Below are 15997 nucleotides of genomic sequence, written 5' to 3' on the forward strand. Positions count from 1 at the left end.
TCGATGTTTCTAACTCTCTATCTCTCTCCCTTCCTCTCTGTGAAAAATCAATAAAATATATTTAAAAAAAAAATAAGTAGAATCATTCTTTTCCAACCTGCTATTGCAGTTTAAGGTCACGAGTGGTCAGAGCCTGTCCCGGCAGATCAGGGTGGAAGGTGGGAACCCACCCTGGACAGGATACCTTGCATTGCAGGGCCACTCACACACAGACCCCACTCAATCAGATGGGGACAATGCGGACATGCCAGTTCACCTCATGTGCATATCTTTGGGATGTGGAAGGAAATTGGAGTACCCAGAGAAAAACCATGCAGACATGGAGAGACCTGCATGCTCTATACACACAGTGGCCCCGGTAGGAACCCATTTTTTTCTCATCAATGTTATAAAATGACATTGAACAAAATGATATTATTTGAGGAACCACTGTACAAAAATAATATATAGTCATCAGGAAAATTCAAAAAATGTAGAAGACTAAAGAATAAAAAGCAAAACTCTCTCTTTACCCTGTAATCTTACTCCCTTTACTAAAGCTAAACTTTATGAGATACTAGAGGCCCGGTGCACAAAATTCATGCACTCTGGGAGGGGGGGGGGGTTCCCTTAGCCCAGCCTGCACCCTCTCATAGTCCAGGAGCCCTTGGGGGATGTCTGACTGATGGGGAGCGGGCCTCAGCTGACAGTTAGACATCCTTAGCACTGCTGCAGAGGCGGGAGAGGCACCAGCGTGAGCCCAGCTTCTGGCTCACTGACCACCAGGGGGCAGCTCCTGCATTGAGCGTCTGCCCTCTGGTGGTCAGTGCGTGTCATAGCAACTGGTCATTCTGCCATTTGGTCAATTTGCATATTAGCCTTTTATTATAGAGGATGTCCTCCCACACCTCTTTTCACACAATTATAAAATGCACACACTCACAATTATTTTTTTTTTAAACATATTTTATTGATTTTTTACAGAGAGGAAGGGAGAGAGATAGAGAGTTAGAAACATCGATGAGAGAGAAACATCGATCAGCTGCCTCCTGCACATCTCCCACTGGGGATGTGCCCGCAACCCAGGTACATGCCCTTGACCGGAATCGAACCCGGGACCCTTGAGTCCGCAGGCCGACGCTCTATCTACTGAGCCAAACCGGTTTTGGCAACAATTATTTTTCTTAATAAAAAAAGGATCATACTATAATGTTCTATAATGTGCTTTTTACAAATAATATTTCATAAAAATATGTCTATGTTAGTAAATTTAAGTTTTTGCCAGTTTTCTATATTAAAAACAGTAGTGCAATAAATGCTTGTACACTCGTGTATATTTGTGTTTAACAGATTCCAGGAAACAAAATTGCTGAGTTAAAGAGTAACACATTTAAAATTTAATAGATACTACCAAACTTACCTCAGAAGAGGCTTTGTGAACAGTATAGGAGAATGACTATTTGCTTAAATGTTCACCAACCATGGATATTATGTATATTTTTCACTTTTTGCCACTTTGATGAGCAAAAACAACAGTACACATTATTTAACTTATATTTTCCTAATTACAAATGAGACTGTGTATATGCTTCCTGGCCAGTTGTATTTCTTATCCAGTGCATTACTGATCCATCGCCATTGCCTATTTTTCTGCTTGTAACTTCCTAATTTTGATCATAAGAGTAGCTACTATATATTGAGCACTTGGTTGTGTGCCAGCCTCTGCACTAAATGCTTTAAAATGTTTTTTTTCTTTGAACATTCTGTACATGAGAAATATGAGAAACATATGGAGATGAAATTCAAACCATGGTCTTTTTCACTGGTCTCTTTTACTCTAAAAGCTGCACTTTCTCCACTGTATCACTATACCAAAAAGCTTCATTTTGCTGAAACGCAGAAACTCCAAATGGAGTGACTTACCAAACATAGCCCCGTAGCTACATGCCCATCTCAGTCCGGACCACTGGCAAGCTTTTCACCACCCTGGTCTTTCTTGAAAACTGCAAAAAGACTGTTCAGGCAAATTTATCAGACTTCACTACCTATAATATCTGTGTCCTTAGAGATAAAGAACCAACCCGCAGGACAAGGGTCGAAGATAAAATAGAAACTTCAAAAACATGGAGACCTTGGCCCCATTCCATCCATATCTCAGTCAAAGCAGAGGGCTGATGGCAGGACAAGCCAGCTCTAAAACTAGTGTGGTTTTCAGTCACCTCCCAGCACCCACCAGCCATGCTAATTTTTAAAAAATATATTTTTATTGATTTCAGAGAGGAAGGGGGAGGGAGAGAGAGATAGAAACATCAGTGATGAGAGGGAAACATTGATCAGCTGCCTCCTGCACGCCCCCCACTGGGGATGGAGCCCACAACCTGGGCATGCGCCCTTGACTGGAATCGAACCCGGGACCCTTCATTCAGCTCACAGGCCGACATTCTATCCACTGAACCAAGCCAGCCAGGGCTAATTTTTTTTTTTTTTTTTTTTAACACTGAGGCTGGATGAACTGTCAATCATAGGCATGAGCAGCAAACAGTTTGAAGTTCTGCTCTTTAAAAAAATAAAGATGTTTATCTTACAGCCCTTCTATTAACCCAGAATGAAAAGTGTCCTTAAGAATTTCACTTTTTTTCTCAAATGTGATTAACCTAATGAGAGGTGTAGGAAATGTAATTTTATGATTTTATTGTTCATATTAATCATAATCTTCTAAAGAAAAGGAGGGTGGAGTAAATTATGTCTGAGAAGCTGCCAAACTTCCTTCCTTCCAAAAGCATTAATTAAATACTTGTGTAATCCTATATAATAAAAGCCTAATATGCAAATTGACCAAACATCGGAACAACTGGTGGAAGGACCAGTCGCTATGATGTGCACTGACCACCAGGGGGCACATACTCAATGGAGGAGCTGCCTCCAGCCCGCAGACCCCACGCCAGCCAAGGCAGGTGCCAGTGGGGGCCCCCCCAATTGCCCCACCGGTCGCCCCACAGACCGGCCCTGATTGCCAGCCAGGCCTAAGGACCTTACCCATGCACCAATTTTGTGCATCAGACCTCTAGTAAATTGATAACAGCTTGAAGTGGAGTATATGGAGGTGCATTAAACAAGTCTTTCTACCTTTACATAATTAAACCTTTCCAACAATAAGAAGGTGTGTGTGTTTTTAAAGATTTATGTGCCAGACACTGGAGATCCAGCAAATTGAACATAGTTCCAATTCTTCTGAGGATCAAAAATCCCTTTCATTATTATGTCAACATGTTACAAAGCACTTTCACATGTGGTATCTGAGTCATCCTATAAACACATTATGTTTGCAAATTCAATGGAAGCCTCCTTTCATTCTTTTCTTCCTGATCTTTCTTTGTTCTCTGAGATAAATCTAACATAGGAAAGGCCCGAACTCTAACAAGTAGGATTGTGGTTGGGGGTTGGGAGAGGTGGGTGAGACCTTTATCCTATGGGTGGAATTAGTTTCAGGATGCTTCAGAAATTTAAGATTCTGATAATATTATCAGAATCTTAAATACCATCTCCACCCTTTTAAATACTTAGGGTGAGCCTTTCACTCACAAAATCTTCCTTTAAATTCAGGTGATTCTCTTATTTCAAGACAGTCAAACTGGTTGAAATGGGATTTGGAAACAGGTCTTAGTGCAAAACCAGTGCAATGTTCATTTCTGGAGTGACTGTGGGAGTTTGGCTACACACACTGAGTCCCAGGCTTTCTGAGGAAGGAAAGAGCAGACATCTGACTGAGTAGAAAAATAAGAGCCAAGTACACAGAATGAACACAGTTGTCTGTATTCTCTCAGGACAAGCCATTTTGTTCCCGTGGGAGAATGCTGCAATCAGTGGACATTGTGGCTTATGGCTTCAGATACCATGGCACCCACTCAAATGAATGCTGAACATTTCTGCACAAGAGGTTCTGGTAAATATTGGGAGAGAAACAACTGGAGAGAGAGAGAGAGAGAGAGAGAGAGAGAGAGAGAGAGAGAGAGAGAGAGAGAGAGAAGAAGAAGAAGAAGAAGAAGAAGAAGAAGAAGAAGAAGAAGAAGAAGAAGAAGAAGAAGAAGAAGAAGAAGAGGAAGAAAAGAGAAGAGAAGAGAAGAAAGAAAGAAAGGAAGGAAGGAAGGAAGGAAGGAAGGAAGGAAGGAAGAAGGAAAGAAAGAAAGAAAGAAAGAAAGAAAGAAAGAAAGAAAGAAAGAAAGAAGAGAGAAGAGAAAGAAAGGAAAAAAGATTCTATCAAGTGGTTTTCATTTCTGACAACGATTTTGTATTTAACTCTATTGCCAGCAAAACTCGTGTCACATTGGGAAGATTCCTTCTCTCTGGGCCGCAATTTTTCCTTTGTACAAATTAAAGGGTTAAAATAAATAAATCCCATAGGTTTTAAAAACTTCATGAATAACCACATATCTCTTTGAATACCTATTCCCAAGACATAGACTTCCATTCCATAAATATTTAGTAAATGCCTGCTATGAGCTAGGCACAGTGCTAGGCACTGGGAACATATAAGTGAACAAAACAAATTAAAATCCTGGGCCCAAGGACCTGACATTGAACTAGAACACTTACACAGTGCTTACCTTGGGCCGAGCAGAGGTCTGAGCACTTTACACATACCAGCTCATTTAGTCCTCATAACATCTCTCTGAGGCAGGTACCATTAACATTATCCCCTTTTACAAATGAAGACAGAGGTACAGAAACATGAAGATATACTAATTAGTTACAGAGCCGAGATGTGAACCAGGCAGGCAGTCTGACTTCAGGATCTAGGCTCTTATGTTATTCCACGGCTAACTCTGGAAAAGTCCAATGGAACTATTTTCAAAATTAATTGGTTTTGAATTTCTTGCCAAAAGATGATGACCTTATAAAGTTGGTGTAAGAGGCCAATTTCAAAACAGTATGTACTTAGAAAATTTACAAGAGAGAAACATTTTCTATTCGATATTAATAGAAAGTGAGAGACAGAAACTATCTATATATATAAAACCCTAATATGCAAATAGTCCCGATGGCTCGACAGCGGGTGCAAGTGGCAGCTGCTGGCCCCAATTGCCCTGAGGGCTTCTCCAACTCCCTCTGCTCCTGAGGAGCAATCGGGGCTGGCAGCTGTCTCTTGCACCTGCTACCAGCGACTGCCCCGCTTGCACCCACTGCTGGTACCAGCCTCAATCGCTCTTTGCCATCAGCGGGTGCGAGTGGGGCCAGTGCTGTCAGCACATGGGAGCGGCAGCGCAGCAGCGGCGGGAGTGGGGCTTCAGGCAGACAGGGGACTGGGGGCCGCGGTGGGAGGGGCCAGGTGGGGGAGGATGGGCCAAGACCCGCCCCTGTGCCCACCGCACCTTGTGGCCCACAGTTCCTTTCAAGGTGCACAAATTCATGCACTGGGCCCCTAGTTCACTTATAAATTTTAAAATATTTTTTTAAAAAATCCTCACCCAAGGATATGTTTTTATTGATTTTAGAGAGAGAGGAAAGGAGAGAGAAACATTGATGTGAGAGAAACATTGACCAGTTGCCTCCCTTATGTGCCCCAATTGGGGATCAAACTCACAACCTAGGTATGTGTCCTGACTGGGAATTGAACCCACAACCTTTTTGTGTATGGGACAATGCTCCAACCAGTTTAGCCACCCAGCCAGAGCTGTATATGCTATAATTTAAATGAATATAGTACCAGGCCCTTGATGGGTAGCTCAGTTGGTTAGAGCACTGTCCAGATATGCCAAAGTTGTGGGTTTGATCCCTAGTTAGGGCATATATAAGAATCAACCGATGAATGCATAAATAAGTGGAACAACAAATTGATGTTTCTTTCTCTCTGCCTCTATCTGTCTCCCCCTTCCTCTCTAAAACCAATCAATCAATTAATAATTTTTAAAAATAAATGAATATAGTGCTAGCTGAGAGCTTTGAGACATTTAATTACTAAGTTTCTTATTTTTGGTTTACATATTCCTTGAAACAATATGACAATTAGGAACAATAATCCTCACATTATTTTGTAGGTGACAACCAATAATTAAAATACACTATTTGCTGATATTAACTAATGTCACCCACAGAAAAAACTGTAAGAAAGGATGGTCTAAGAATTTTTGGTCCCTGAACCTTTGGGTGCACCCTCTGGTGGTTCTGCCCAGGCTCAAGCCAAGCTCCAAGAGGCAGCCTGGGCAAATGTCCGATTGTTCTATCAGGGCTGGAAGCGCTCCTCAATATCATCTTGTCTAGGTACCTTACTTTACAATTGAGGGGGAAACTCAGGCTCAGAAGGGAAGGGAGATAATGACAGATGCAGAGCTAGAGCCCAGGCCTCCTGTTGGGATACGGTCTTATTGATTTCAGACAGAGAGAAGGAGAGGGAGAGAGAGAGAAACATCAACCAGTTGCCTTCTGTACCAGCACCCTGATCAGATGGAACCCACAACCTGGGTATGTGCCCTGACTGGGAATCAAACCCACCACCTTTTGTTGCATGGGACAACGCTCCAACCAACTGAGCCTCACTGACCAGGGCACACACAGAATTTTAAAAACTGTATTCTCCTTCCTATTGCCCATTTCTCTTCATTATCTCTCCCTTGTTTTCTCTGGGAAAGCTGAGTTTGTGAGATAAGCAGGGTTATAGTCATTTAGGAGTTAAGAGGGAGTGATTTCATCTCTAGAAAACCAAGAATTCCAACTTGTGCTTCTGAATGGTCAAAATGATATCCGGTGGGGGGGGAAAATGATACCCAGAGAGTGAAGCAGTATCCCTCAGATCACATGGAAGGTAAAAGCTGGACTCTGAGCAGGCAGATAACTCCTGGAAAGGTATCATTTTAGAGGCAAGGATGGCTCTGACTACCTACTCTACACCAAATGCTTCTTCCTACTGATTCAAGCAATAATTCCATCATCAGAGTTTCTTATGAAATGCAAATTCCCCTTGCAAAGGCTAATAAATCAATGGTCAATCTCTCCAAATGAATGGCTTCCATAGAAACTCCGACCACTTCCCTGACTTTCCAATGCACTCTTCCTAACCTGTGTGTACACAGCTCAGGCTCACATGTTCATGCATTGTTGGAGACCCAGCTCTTCAACAGTCTGTATTTCATCTGCACACATTCCCTGTTGTGTCCTCCACAGGCTGGGGACATTTCTCCATCCAGTTCTGTTAGAGGCCACACGAGAGCAGCATCGCATAGGACAACGTGTTAACCCCTCTGCTTGCTGTGCAGCTCTGTCTGATTTGCTAAAGAATGTGCTCTAGAGGACAGGATCTGGTCTGCTGGTTCACAGATATAGTCCCAGCACTTAACCTGGTGCCTGGTCCACATGGGAGATATATATATATATATATATATCAACTAACTGATTCAACTCTTCCTACACACATTTATCACCTAAGACTTCCTGACTAGAACCCTCTACTCACAAACTGTAACAACTCCCTGACTTTGTACAGATACTCAGGTGTCTGTTGCACCTTGGTTCCTGGGCCTTTTCCTCTGAAAACTTCATCTCCATCCCCCTCCTCTGCCCATCCATCAAGTCATTTCTGCCATGAGCCTTCCTGAGTCATGAGCCAGGCAACATGACTTCTTTTGCCATTAAGCTACTATATCCATCACTCAGCAGGCACTCCCGCCCCCCCCCCCCCCCCCGCCCCAGTTTACATCATCCTAGGGTTCTGCATTGCCCTGGCGCTGCAGCCTTACTCTTCATTATCCCCCTGCCTCTCTTGCTGGTATCGCTTCACTGAGAACGTGTCTTTGGCCCTCTGCTCTTTTCTCTCAATTCCCTCTCTCCAGTACCTCATACAATCTCACAGCTTCCACTATTTCCTCTCCACAGTAGATTCCAAAATCTAGATCTTCAGAGTTTGTCCTCTCTTCCCAGCTTCTGAGCCAAATTTCCAACTACCAATGGACATTCCCATTGGTCTCTGTTGCCATCACCTTTATCACCAGAGGAAGCTCTGACTTTCCAGGTGATACCATCATCTTTCTCCCCAATTGTACTGAGTAGAAAATGCTGAGATTGAGGTGCAGATTGGGAATAAGGGAGAAAGGTAAATTAAATACCCAGGCTGTCAGTTCTTGAGATAAATCTCTCAATCTCTCCCCCACTCGCTCCACATTCCTCTCTCTCTCTCTCTCTCTCTCTCTCTCTCTCTCTCTCTCTCTCTCTCTCTCCCCGCCTCCTTTTCCCTCCTCTTCCCTCCTCCTCCCTCCTCCTCCCTCTCTTCCTCCCTCACTTCCACTCTCTCTAAAAAGCAATGGAAAATATCCTCAGGCGAGGATTAACAACAATAACAAAAAAAGTGAGTCATATTCCCGGCTCCCCGCACTTACACTTAAAGCCCTTCAATCACCCAGATTATAGGGCCCATGTGATCTGGCTGCTGTTGCTCCCCTCAGCTTTCTCAGCTCTCTGCTTCCTGGACCCTGGACTTCATCAAGATCTCAGAGCATTTGCCCTTGGGGTTCCTCTGGTAGGGAACCTTCTCCCCCTACTCTCTGCATGGTTGACTTTTGTCTTTAAAAACCTGCTTCAGTTTGAACCTAACTCCTAAGTATTTTGAGAAATATCAGAAGGGCTACTTTTTATCTCCCATATACAAGGTTATACTTGAGTTTATCCCTAAAGTGACCTGTGTCCTCCTCTCCACTCTGTTCCTGTTTGTCCTTCAAACCCAGCCAAATATCTCCTCCTCCCTGAGGCCGAGGCCACTGAAATCACTCCCAGCCATGAATCCCACAGAACTTAGGGTCCGATTCATATGCAATACTTATCATACCCTCTACCTATTTCAGTATTGTTGATTTTAAAAATGTTTCATGTATGTTATATTTTCCAGATATAAAATTTCTTCTAAGAGCAAGGACCATTCTTTCTTAATATATCTTTTTATTGATTTCAGAGAGGAAGGGAGAGGGAGAGAGAGATAGAAACCTCAATGATGGGAGAGAATCATTGATCAGCTGCCTCCTACACGCCCCACAATGGAGATCAAGCCCCCAACCCTGGCATGTGTCCATGACCGGAATGGAACCCTGACCTTCCTGGTTCCTAGGTCGATGCTCAACCACTGAGCCACACCGGCCATGCAACACAAAAGGGCCTTTTATAAGATTAAAGATATGCTTCACAGACCTGTTGGGAGGAAAGTATATTCTGCATGTTGGAGGGATGTAAACCATTAGGGAGCCAGAGAGCAGATTGTAGTAGGCAGCCTCTAAGATGGTCACCAATGGTCCCTGCCTCCTGGTATTTTTTTTAAAATATATTTTATTGATTTTTTACAGAGAGGAAGGGAGAGGGATAGAGAGTTAGAAACATAGATGAGAGAGAAACATCGATCAGCTGCCCCCTGCACACCCCCCACCGGGGATGTGCCGGCAACCAAGGTACATGCCCCTGACCAGAATCGAACCTGGGACCCTTCAGTCCGCAGGCCAACACTCTATCCACTGAGCAAAACCGGCTAGAGCCCTCCTCGTATTTATTAAAACTCTTGTGTAATCCTTCCTGTTGAGTGTGAGTTGAACTTATGCACACACTTCTAACAAAATACAGGGGGAAGAAAGATGAACGTCACTTCTGGGATTAGGTTACAAAAAGACAGTGGCTTCTGTTTTAAGTGCACTCACTCTCTTGCTCTCATTCAATCACTCACCCTGGGGGAGCTAGCTGCCATGCTATGAAGAGACCTTGCACCAGAAGCACCTGGCTAAGCTGCATTCAGATTCTTACCCACAGACACTACAAGATAAGTGTTTGTTGTCTTAAGCCACTCATTTTAGGGGTAATTTGTTACACTGAAGTAGATAGCTAATACAGACTGCCAGTGAGCCAGGACCTAAAATCTTCAACAGATTGGAGGTGGAGGAGTACAGAGAATAGCTACAACAAAGAGGAGCAATGAGTAGTAAAGTTAAACAACACATGATACAAAGGTTGCATTTATGGAGGAGAGAGGAAGAATAGTCTGGAAGTGTCACTGAGTAGCAGGGAGGTTGTGAGGGCACCAAAGTGTGTGAAGTGTAGAACAGTCACTCCTTGAGAGGGTTTCAAGGAACAATGCCCTTCATACTGAGCTAGGGTCCAGTTAAAGCAAGAAAGAGAAGAGAACATTAGGAGAAGAAAGCTGTGCAGTATGTAGAGCAGTAACTGGGCCAGATTGAAGCAGGTTTGAGAGCTAAACATCTTGAGAGGTATTTTAGATAAGTGGCAGAGTTTGGGGTTGAAGTGATGATAACTACATAGAAAATTAAGCAAACAACAAAAGAAAAGATAATGATTTGTTTCAGGAAAGACAAAAGACTTGTAAGGAAAGAAAAGTAAACCTGGTTTATTATATTACTCTCATCTAAATAGTATTTACATGATCATAACGTAAATACTGAATATTGCCTTAAGTAAAATTACTATCTATATATAGTTATCTATATCTATATCTATAGATATATAGATATATAGATATCTAATCTAATAAAAGAGAAACATGCAGATTGACCATAACTTTGCTATGCCCCAAGCCACGCCCACCAGCCAATCAGAGTGACTATATGCAAATTAACCCAACCAAGATGGCAGCCGGCAGCCACGGAGCTGGAGCAAGCAGGAGGCTTGGTTGCCTCGGCGATGGAGGAAGCCAAGCTTCCCACCTGGTTGGCCGGCTGTGGCCTCCGCTAAAGGCAACAAATTTTCAATTATAGAAGCTAAATAAATCCCAGGTACCTGCTTCCAGCCAGCCTCCATTAAGAGCTTGGGTGGCTGGGGGCTGTGGCCAGCCTGCAAACAGTCATCAGCCCCTCACTCAGGCTGGTTAGGCACCCCAGCGGGACCCCCACCCTGATCCGGGACACCCTTCAGGGCAAACCAGCCGGCCCCCACCCATGCACCAGGCCTCTATCCTATATAATAAAAGAGTAATATGCAAACTGACCCAAACTGACACACACTGACAAGCAGGAGGCAGATGCTCAATGCAGGAGCTGAGCCCAGGTGGTCAGTGCACTCCCACAGGGGGAGCTCTGCTCAGCCACAAGCCAGGCTGACGGCTGCCAGTACAGCGGTGGTGGTGGGAGCCTCTCCCGCCTCCTCAGCAGCGCTAAGGATGTCCAACTGCAGCTTAGGTCTGCTCCCCGCTGGCAAGTGAACATCCCCTGAGGGCTCCTGGGCTGCCAGAGGGATGTCTGACTGCCAGCTTGGGCCCGATCCCCCGGGTAGCGGGCCTAAGCCAGCAGGTGGTCATCCCCCAAGGGGTCCCAGACTGCGAGAGGGCACAGGCCGCCTGAGGGACCCCCCCAAGTACACAATTTTTTGTGCACCAGGCCTCTAGTATAGATATACAGATATATAGATATATAGATATATAGATATATAGATATATAGATATATAGATATATAGATAAAAGGCTAATATACAAATTGTCCCCTCAGGAGTTCAATCAGGAGACCAGGAGTTCGATCACTCAGTATGACGTGTGTTGATCTCGAGGAGGCAGCATGGAATGAAGGAAGACCGCAGCCAGAGAAGGAAGGCCCGGGTTGGCAGCCAGAAGGAAGGCCCTGGCTGGCAGCCAGAAGACCCCAATCGGCCCTGATCACTGGCCAGGCCTAGGAATCCTACCTGTTCATGAATTTTGTGCACCTGACACATACTGACCACCAGGGGACAGATGCTCAACGCAGGAGCTGCCCCCTGGTGGTCAGTGCGCTCCCACAGCGGGAATGCCGCTCAGCAACCCACCAGCCCAGCAGCAGCCACTCACTCCCTCAGTAGTCCTGCAGGTCCAATCTCTGGAGAATGGGCCAGGCACCTACAGACCAGTGCTGCCTGATAGCACCGCAGCCTCCTGGAAGTTGGCCTTGGGAACTGTGGCTGCTTCCCCTCCCTAGATGCTCTACAAGGAAGAAAGGATATAAAAGTGGCCACCAGGTGGCTCCTGACAACAGACGCAAACGTCAGCGGATGAATCCAGATCCCTGGCTGGCAAGGGTGTACCACCGCCCACCCAGAGGGCCAATCACGTCCGCCCCCCCCCCCCCCAACCCCACCCATGCATGAATTACTATTTAACTATATTGGGAGATGGGAGGGTGAGAAAGACACATTTTTGTTTAGTGGGTGGGGAGAAAAAAAAGAAAGGCAATTCCTCATCCTCCATGTGGGGAGGGGGGGTGGGCGGGGTCAGTAGACACCTAACTATTTAAAATTGAAAAAATCAATAAATACAATTCAAATCGATTTTTTAGAAATACAGAAGTAATACTAATAGCATCAGATAAAAGAATTAAAGGTTGTTTCTTAAAGAGGAAAATGAGTGTAAAGTTGAAGAGGGCTGTCACTTTTAATTTATTGATTTGACAGAGAGAAAGGAAAGGAGAGAGACTGATTTTCTGTTCCACCCATCTATATTCATTGGCTGATTCTTATATGTACCCTGATAGGGGATTGAACCCATAATCTCAGTGTATCAGAATGGCACTCTAACCACCTGAGCTGCCCAGCCAGGGCCTGACACTTTTCTTATCAAACCTTATAGAATTAGTAACTCTTATGAGAATGCCTAATTTTGATTTAATATAAAAATTAAGAGAAAACAGGTATATTGATATGTAGTGTCACAGAAATATGTTTATGGTATAAAAGTTTTAAAACCAAAATGAGGAATAACAGCACAATTTTATTTTTTTAAATTATATATGCAGCCGTAGCTTGGTTTGACTCAGTGGATAGAGTGTTGGCTTGCAGACCAAAGGGTCTCGAGTTCGATTCCAGTCAAGGGCATGTACCTTGGTTGCAGGCTCCTCCCTGGCCCCGAGCCCTGGTTTGAGTACATACAAGAGGCAACCAATTGATGTATTTCTCTCACATTAGTAACAAGCATGAATCACATACTTTTTTAAAAGCCTATTTATTCATGAGCACACATCAAGTATTTGTTGCTTGGTTGATAAGTTTCTCAATTATATCTTATACCCACAAGTTTTTCAAGGACAAGATCATCTTAGAAGCATTACTGTATATCCACCACAATGCCAACTCTGAGCTGGCTACCCATTAGGCAGAAGTTCAACAAAGGCTGAAATTGTACTCAATCCCACATCCCATCAACAAAGAGCCTCTTGTACCACTTGCTGCCACCAGATGGCAGGTCTCTATTAGTAGTCCTCTTCCAAGGAATTGTCTCATTACACACACACACACACACACACACACACACACACACACACACACCCCTCTAACCTTTCCAGAGTACTGTATCTCACTGGAGTATTATAAATTATTTGTAATTTTATCTCTCATACCAGACTGAGAACTCCTTCAGAATAAAAACATAAATTAAGGATAATTCATCTTAGACCCAGAAGTGTTGGGTACTGGCCTGAACTCAATAGATAACCATTTTTAGAATGAATAAATAAATGCATATGTCTCTGAAAACTAATAAAATCCTACAATTATTACTATACTTTCTTTCCCAACGATCAATCAAGGATCATTAATTGTGAATTTCTGTGCACTATCCAGTGTCCAGAGATGGGAGTTCAGAATGGTAAAAGAATAAAAGATATAATTAAGGGGTTTTTGCCAACTTAAATCTCTCTTTGGAGGAGCCCTTCCAACTCCAAACCTTCCTAGGCTAATGGTGAAGTTGTAGCTTCTGCCATCTGGCACCTCAATCTGGTGGGAGAAAATGCTACTATCCTTGGATAGAGTCTCTAGTAATTGGGATTGACAAGGCCTAGCCCCAGGGAGCTTCTAGATTGATAAAGGAAACACACCATTGAACATGAAACAAATCTAGTCATGGCTTGCAGACATCCCCTCTAATGTACCCCAGCCCTCCAGGCCCATGTGTTTAACAGACACCAACTGTTCCCATTTTCCACACAGGAGTGCCTTCTCCCCACAACAGGAACCCTGGATCTGAAAGGGACACAAGGTTTCCCCTCTTCCTTCTCTGGGCATACCACTGAGGAACTTTGCAAGTCATTAAGACTCAACTGAGGGCCAAAGGGAGGGTCAGGAGCCCAGGAAGCTAAGGCATTTGGACTGGGAGTCAAGTATCCCCAGGGGGTAGGAAGAGACAAGGTTCCAGGGAGGAGGGGTGGCAGAGATTGAAAATTCCTGAGCTCTGTTCAGTGTCACAACTCTGTAGAATATGCAAGGAGGCCCATTCTCCTGCTTCCCACCCTCCTTATCTAATTAGCAGAGTCGTGTAAAAAGTCAGAAATCCTATCTCTTTTCTGGCATTCTCCAGCCACTCTCCACCCTCTCACTCCATACTCTCCCCCCTCAAAGACCCCCGAATTGTTCTGCAGGCTCAAAGCCCTGGAAGGAGACTGGAAAAGAAAAGTCGGGGAACAGGGATTTGGGGAATTCAATGAAAGTGCACATTTGGAAAGAAGTATTGGCCTGGGATGCACACCATCATCATCACAGGTGACCAACAATCTTAGTTTGCCCAAGACTGTCCTTGTTTAAGCACCTAGAGTCCTACACCACAGCAAACCCCTCAGTCCTGGGGAAAGCAGAATGGTAGGATCCAGGCTCTCTTGGGCCAAACTCACTGTGTAACCCTGAGTAAGTCCTGGACTTCAGTTACCTCCTTGTAAAATGGAACCCTTTAGCTGAGACACTCTATGGTTCTATGACTGGCCTACAGTGGTGCTCTGGGAGGCGGCTCCTGACTTAGAGAACTGATTGATAAATTTTCAGGAACTTTGCAAACTGGTTCTTAAACACAGCCATTATTAAAAATTAAATTGACCCTAGCCAGTTTTGCTGAGTGGTTAGAGTGTCAGCCAGCAGATTGAAGGGTCTCAGGTTCGACTCAGATCGGGGCACGTGCAAGAGGCAACCAATTGATGCATCTCTCCCATATCGATGTTTTTCTCTCTGTGTCTCTCCCCTTCTCTTCCACTCTCTCTAAAAATCAATGGAAAAATATCCTTGGTTGAGGATTAACAAAAACAAAATTAAATTTTAGGGGTGTGGGCTGAGTGGAGGGGGCAAAGGGCGGGAAATGGGGGACATCTGTAATACTGCCAACAATTTTAAAAAGAAGAGAAGAAATTTAATTGCATAAACTTACAATTAAATAAGTTATATTAAAAACAAAGATAACAAGTAATGAAAATTCATCACTTTTGGGGAGGTGAGATAAACAAAAGGACTTGTATGCATGCATATAAGCATATCCCATGGACACAGTCAGTAGGGGGGTAAGGGCATGTGTTGAGGGGGTGGGAACAATGTGGGGAAAAGAATTTATATGTAGTAATACTTTAAACAATAAAGAATTAAAAAAAGAAAATTCATCACTTTCTAATTTTTTACATTTTACTTTATACTCAAGGTTACTTATATCTATTATTTCTATGATATGATAAAAATATTACATAATGATGTGCTACTGTTCATTACTTCCTAAGTCCACATTGGTAGTTTGAAATCAGCCATCGTGAGAATACACCATGAAAATCAGCAAATACTACCAATTATGGCTTCTGTCACACCAAAGCTAGTTGTTAAACACTTATCAGAACACCACTGGTTCAGAGACACTATTCTGTCTTGTCATAGGCGTACTCTATCTCTACTGTCATCTTCTGCTCTAATCTTCATTCCAGATTTCCATTCCAGAAAAAGAGAAACCAAGAGTTGGGTCATCATTTAAAAACCGCCGAAACCGGTTTGGCTCAGTGGATAGAGCGTCGGCCTGCGGACTGAAAGGTCCCGGGTTCGATTCCGGTCAAGGGCATGTACCTGGGTTGCGGGCACATCCCCAGTAGGAGGTGTGCAGGAGGCGGCTGATCGATGTTTCTCTCCCATCGATGTTTCTAACTCTCTCTATCTCTCTCCCTTCCTCTCTGTAAAAAATCAATAAAATATATTTAAAAAAAAAAAAACAACAACAACAAAAAAAAACAAAAAACCAATGAGCCTTATCTGGTTTGGCTCAGTGGATAGAGTGTCGAGCTTCAGACT

The sequence above is a fragment of the Myotis nattereri genome (genome assembly GCF_964212035.1).
Source record: "Myotis nattereri genome assembly, chromosome: 5".
NCBI lineage: Eukaryota > Metazoa > Chordata > Mammalia > Chiroptera > Vespertilionidae > Myotis > Myotis nattereri.